At 34.2% G+C, this 7,265-nt stretch overlaps 1 long non-coding RNA gene across 1 annotated transcript; it reads right to left on the bottom strand.

Annotated features, from left to right (window-relative positions):
• Positions 1-2,445: 2,445 nt before the first annotated feature.
• On the bottom strand, positions 2,446-4,257 carry LOC120013635. Its single transcript, XR_005471468.1, has 3 exons — positions 4,043-4,257; positions 3,838-3,901; positions 2,446-2,703 (listed from the first exon to the last, which is right to left on the bottom strand). It is a non-coding gene; the product is annotated as an uncharacterized LOC120013635 (long non-coding RNA).
• Between the last annotated feature and the right edge of the window lie 3,008 nt (positions 4,258-7,265).

Below are 7,265 nucleotides of genomic sequence, written 5' to 3'. Positions count from 1 at the left end.
AATTGAACTCTTATACTCTATTTAGTGTTCTTCGAAGTCTTATCTTGCTAGTTTAGCTTTTGGACAACGTTTCATTACGTAAAGAATCCAATAGAACAAGTTAAGTTCCAAATTGCAAGAAACGTGAAAAACTTGCCATGCATAGAATTGAGCATTCCTAAGGCATCAAAATAGAACGTTATACTCTATTTAGTGTTCTTAGAAGGCTTAACTTGCTAGTTTAGCTTTTGGACAATGTTTCGTTAGGTAAAGATTCCAATAGACCAAGTTAAGTTCAAAATTACACGAAACGTGAAAAACTTGTCTATGCATAGAACTGAGCATTCCTAAGGCATCAAATTGGACCGTTATACTCTATTCAGTCTTCTTCGAAGTCTTAAGTTGCTAGTTTAGCTTTTGGACAACGTTTCGTTAGGTAAATAAGCCAATAGACCAAGTAAAGTTTAAAATTGCATGAAACGTGAAAAACTTGTCTATGCATAGAAGTGAGCATTCCTAAGGCATCAAATTGGACCGTTATACTCTATTTATTGTTCTTCGAAGTCTCAACTTGCTAGTTTAGCTTTTGGACAATGTTTCGTTAGGTAAAGAAGCCAATACAACAAGTTAAGTTCCAAATTGCACGAAACGTGAAAAACCTGTCTATGCATAGAACTGAGCATTCCTAAGGCATCAAATTGCACCGTTATACTCTATTCAGTGTTCTTCGAAGTCTTAACTTGCTAGTTTAGCTTTTGGATATTCTTTCGTTAGGTAACGAAGCCAATAGACCAAGTCAAGTTCAAAATTGCACCAAACGTGAAAAACTTGTCAATGCATAGAATTGAGCAATCCTAAGGCATCAAATTGGACTGTTATACTCTATTTAGTGTTCTTCGAAGACTTAACTTGCTAGTTTAGCTTTTGGACAACGTTTCGTTAGGTAAAGAAGCCAATAGAACAAGTTAAGTTCAAAATTGCATGAAACGTGAAAAACTTGTCTATGGATAGAATTGAGCATTCCTAAGGCATCAAATTGGACCGTTATACTCTATTTAGTGTTCTTAGAAGTTTTAACTTGCCAGTTTAGCTTTTGGACAACGTTTCGTTAGGTAAAGAAGCCAGTAGAACAAGTTAAGTTCAAAATTGCATGAAACGTGAAAAACTTGTCTATGGATAGAATTGAGCATTCCTAAGGCATCAAATTGGACCGTTATACTCTATTTAGTGTTCTTAGAAGTCTTAACTTGCTAGTTTAGCTTTTGGACAACGTTTCGTTAGGCAAAGAAGCCAATAGAACAAGTTAAGTTCCAAATTGTACGAAACGTGAAAAACTTGTCTATGGATAGAATTGAGCATTCCTAAGGCATCAAATTGGACCGTTATACTCTATTTGGTGTTCTTAGAAGTTTTAACTTGCTAGTTTAGCTTTTGGACAACGTTTCGTTAGGTAAAGAAGCCAATAGACCAAGTTAAGTTCAAAATTGAACGAAACGTGAAAAACTTGTCCATGCATAGAATTGAGCATTCCTAAGGCATCAAAATAGACCGTTATACTCTATTTAGTGTTTTTAGAGGTCTTAACTTGCTAGTTTAGCTTTTGGACAACGTTTCGTTAGGTAAAGAAGCAAATAGACCAAGTAAATTTTAAAATTGCACGAAACGTGAAAAACTTGTCTATGCATAGAAGTGAGCATTCCTAAGGCATGAAATTGGACCGTTATACTCTATTTAGTGTTCTTAGAAGGCTTAACTTGCTAGTTTAGCTTTTGGACAATATTTCGTTAGGCAAAGATTCCAATAGACGAAGTTAAGTTCAAAATTGAACGAAACGTGAAAAACTTGTCCATGCATAGAATTGAGCATTCCTAACGCATCAAAATAGACCGTTACACTCTATTTAGTGTTCTTAGAAGACTTAACTTGCTAGTTTAGCTTTTGGACAACGTTTCGTTAGGTAAAGAAGCCAATAGAACAAGTTAAGTTCAAAATTGCATGAAACGTGAAAAACTTGTCTATGGATAGAATTGAGCATTCCTAAGGCATCAAATTGGACCCTTATACTCTATTTAACGTTCTTAGAAGTCTTAACTTGGTAGTTTAGCTTTTGGACAACGTTTGGTTAGGTAAAGAAGCCAATAGAACAAGTTAAGTTCCAAATTGCACGAAACGTGAAAAACTTGTCTATGCATAGAAGTGAGCATTCCTAAGGCATCAAATTGGACTGTTATACTCTATTTAGTGTTCTTCGAAGTCTTAACTTGCTAGTTTAGCTTTTGGACAACGTTTGGTTAGGTAAAGAAGCCAATAGAACAAGTTAAGTTCCAAATTGCACCAAACGTGAAAAACTTGTGTCACGCCCCGTTTCGGGTGGGGTCGTGAGATAGGAAAAACACATATACGAATTAGACAGACATGGCGCAATTTTATAGAACAATGAGCGCCAGCCTGCACAACAATAAACAATTATCCTAAAGAGGACTCCAATGGCATTAAGCCTCCATAACATAACTCAATACTATCATCGTAATTAAGGCCTCAATGGTCCATATCGTAGCGGAAACAAACAATAGCTCAAGTCAAAGGTGACTGAGTCATACATAAAGTTCAACCATTTAAAACGTTTAACAATCCTAACTAAGGGTAAGGAAATAGACATCTAGTAAACACGGGCTACACGACACTGTCACGCCTCCAGCTGCCGATCCTGAACATTTTCCTGACCTGAGGGGGGGAAAAGGAAAGGAAAGAAAAGAAGGCATGAGCGAAAGGCCCAGTAGGGAAATAAAAATAGAACGATAAACAACGAGATATAGAAATACAATACCAGAAGGAACCGTACTAGATTCGGGTCCCTATAAAGATTTACAGCGCTCAAAGTGCCAAGAGAGTATAAACATGACACATAACAACAATGAATATGGATAAATGGTTACAAGGTACAATATCCAATATGCATCAATGAATGCAATTTACAACATATATATACATTTAAAATATTGCATATATTTAAAACAACAAGTGGGACAATTGAGGCACACCGAATGCCGAAGCACTCATTGACCAAGTGTATACAAGTACACGTAAGGTCACAATCACACACAAGGGAGGATCCATTTAAGGAAAGTGTACTCCCCAAACAACAAGGATATCCGGACACCTAAACCGGTAGTGGGTTGTACACCCCACACCGAACAATGTGATACAAGAACAACACAACCAACAATTGTCCACAAAACTTGGCTCAATATATGCCACATTACAATACAGTTCAAACATTTATGAATGATATAATTTTTATATCATTACAAGAAGTTACTTTAGTAACAACAGTACAACTTTACAATACAGTTTCTAAAATCTCATCTTGCGGTCCAATAAACTCGGGATCCTCCTAGGAGTCGCACAATGTCCAAGCCGAAACCCCGGCGTCACTCCCGACCCCTCATCCATTGAACTCCACAAGGGTGTAAAATATGCAATTTATTGGTTTTGAATAAATTTACAATTTTCTTCTTTAATGCATTAAAAGAATTTGATGCAAATAAAAGTATTTATACAATATCTTTGTCACGAAAATTCATAGTAAAACATGATAGATGCAAGACGGTCTAAACCCACAACAATGACTTAGGCCACAACATGTCCATGGAGGAAGACAAAGAATAATAGAGGCCAACAATTATCTATGGACAACAATCAAACAATTGTAGGAACAAGGAATTTAAGAACTTAGGAAGTTCCTACAATGATTCAATACAAGGAATAAAAGAATTATCAAAGAGAATAGAAATTTTCCTAAAAGGATTAAATACAATATATACAAAGAATAATTAAAGAGGGTGGTAGTTTCCCTACCTCTTGTAGACACAAACTTTACAAGCTTAAACGATAAGCGTCAAGTACTATCCAATGAGCCAACCTATTGAAAAATAACATATCAAGACTTAATTTATCAAGCCTAGTACTATTTTAACAAAACCCCAAATTGAGTCAAGAACCCTAGATTCAATCTTCACTAATCCTAACCGAAAATTCAATTACAAGATTATAGAAATCTTACCCAAATTTCAGTGGAGAAAACAAAGAGTTTGTGTTAAATCCTCCTTTGTTGCAACCCAATAAAGATCGAGAGAGGTTTAAATCCCTTGTATTAAGAACCAAAAGAAGACCCAGCAGTTTAGTTGGAACTTGGGGTGGCTGGTGACAGGAGGCTGGATGAAAATGGCTTGTCAGATGTGGCTGGTCGGATGGGGTTGTAGTGATGGTGGAGAAGAGAGTCACGGCTGCACAAGGTATTGAGGAGAAAATAACAAAAGAAGAAGAAAAGAGAGTGAGGGAGGGGTTCGTGCACTGTAGGTTTAGGTTTAGATTTTTTTTTTTTTTCAAAGACTATTATGACCCTTACTTTTCAGTATTTACTATTATGCCACGTGCATAATTACAATCCGGCCATTATGTATTCTATTGAATATTCTTACGATTAAATCCCTTTTATTTTTAATATTTCTAAGTTTACAATTATAACCTCTATAACACTCTATGGCTCAATGGATATTCCTACTAAAGACACTTGTATGTTTTAACGGACTCATAAAATACAGGGCATTACATCCTTCCCCACTTAACAAAAATTTCGTCCTCGAAATTTATGCAACTATCTAAATTTAAACACTCGTACATAACAATACACAAGACCACATGTTCACTAGTCAAGAGTTCACAACCATATAAAAATTTGCAACACTCGGGGTGTAACATTCTCCCCCACTAAACCCCGAAATTTGTACCACTCGCCAAACTTAAATGGCTGCAAGTAATAGCACATAACATGTATACTACTAAAGAATTCACCCACACAAAAACTACAGGCTCTCGGGGTGTAACATTCTCCCCCTCTAAACAAAATTTCATCCTCGAAATTTTACTAAGAAACTGCTAGTTTACCCATAGTATTAGTTATTTCTAATTTACCACGAAACACTAGACATGCGTCCATGCTATCACAAACTTCAACCTCAAGAAAAATGTTACAAGAGAAATTCTACCATGAATCCTACTCAAAAGATCCAATGCCGATACGAGTTATTCTCAGAATCTATCAAGTATAGAGAAATAAATAATTAAGTAAATCCACCATGGGATTAGAAATCATGTACACTTAATAATTTGTGAACTCGTCGGCTAGGCCGAAAACCATTAAACACTTCCAATACATACGTTCAATTCCAATTTCAAGAAGAAACATACAGAATTTTTTTTTTGTGAAGTCAATATAAGCTAGTTCCACATAAAATTACCACAACACTAGAAAAATTAACAGCATAATTTATGCTATTTAACATAAGTCATACTTATTAGTAGACCATGGAACGCAGTAAAATACAAAATTTCGACAATCTATAACCAATTATAGCATGACATGATATATCTTATTAGCTTAAAGGAAAAGTTCACAGAATTAACAATCTTATCAATAAAATAAACAAATTAACATGTCAAACTTAGTCAACAAATGTGCCAAATAGTGCTCAAGTAATTTTCCACAATTAACAAGACGAGAAAGTTTTCCAACTGTTACAGTCAAAGGGGTAAATACAAACAATTTTCTTCTTATCACATAAAAGCTACACCTAGTTATAATAGAACTGATAAAATCTCTGACACTTAATACAAATAGGCTACATTCCACATGGTTAATTACTTTAGTACATTTGACGCCATCAAAGGACACATTTACAAACATGCACGCAATCATACTAATACAGAGATACTAGTATTCTACTTTTACAACAAACTTGGAATAGTAAATTTAAACCTCATCTGATCATAAACTATCATGTTGATCGATATTAATTCTTTTACTTATGCAGCAAACTAAATCTTTATATACATATAGTCATATTCTCCATCATCAAAGAGTATATCAGGAAAGATTTTAGATATCATGTGTTAGGTGCATTATTGACATGTTATGATACAAGCTATTAAACAAATTTGTCCCTATTTTGCTTCAATAATAACGAAGATGGAGAAAAAATATAAATGACTTCAAAAATTTGTCTTCTGACCTATAAAAGGATGAAGGAAAATATAGCTTAGGAATAATTTTCAACCTTATTAGTTATTATCATACATGGATTTGCAAGATATGACTCAAAATAGCTACTCTAAAACTTCTCTATCTCATGAATACATTCTAAAAGTAAAGCGTGTCAAGGAAAACTATAATATATATACAGAAAGAAAAGAAAGACCTTTGATTGGCAAAACGTAGCCAATTCTTAAAACTCCTCAACACTGATTCATTGGAGTAGTACCACAAGTTTTAAATAAATAGATAAAAAATTTCAGAAATATAATCCTCAATCAAATCATGATCAGTTTCACACATTATCATTTCATAGACTACTTTGTCAACGCATCAAAAATTGGATGCGACTTAAATACAAGATAGTAGGCAACAAACTTGCCAAACACTTACAACACGAAAACGGATACTAGTATTTAACAGATGATCACAACTTTAGCTTTAAATAACTTGCCCCTGTTACTATATTCATTGATTGTCTCCATTTAAAAATAAATTCAACTTTAGAATAGTCTATTGTCATACCCTCCTTAGAGATTACAAGGCCATAAAACTTGACTTTGTTCACCCAATTTTCCACTACTTAATCAACACACTATATCCTCATAACATTCGTTTACTATCAACTCCTATCCATAATATAATCATCAACATTGTAACCCACCATAAAACATCCTGTGTAGTATTCATTCTATCAATCTTCCTATGGGAAAAGGATCATCGAGTACCAATAAAATTATGAAAATCCAAAAGTTCACCAAATGATATATCATCCACAAAGGAGTTATTAGTTTATCCAATGTATCAAAATCACACAACCTTAACTACAATAGGATCACCATTCACCAATCAAACATTTAGGACCAACTATCCTTAAAAGAAAATATTTGATATGTCGTAACTATCATACTCCAATCATGACATCACAAATATCACTTAAATAATTAATTTATAAATTCACCTAATTGAGTAACCATGTCTCCAATAACAACTTGAGAACTTACACTAATTTCTAACTAGCACCAATTACCAAAAAGTTGTAAGCAACCACAAATAGACATGTCGCCCATAATAATCAAGATGATCGTCAAAATTAATTCGAACCCAATATATACGTTTCATAGCATCCACCTTACCTTTATATTCACCATACAAATTTTCAACTTCACTATACACTATACCTAAGGCATCAAAT

Source organism: Tripterygium wilfordii, chromosome 13 (assembly GCF_013401445.1).
Source record: "Tripterygium wilfordii isolate XIE 37 chromosome 13, ASM1340144v1, whole genome shotgun sequence".
NCBI lineage: Eukaryota > Viridiplantae > Streptophyta > Magnoliopsida > Celastrales > Celastraceae > Tripterygium > Tripterygium wilfordii.
Note: the sequence above shows the minus strand (reverse complement) of the source record. Positions and strands in the feature narration are given on the sequence as shown.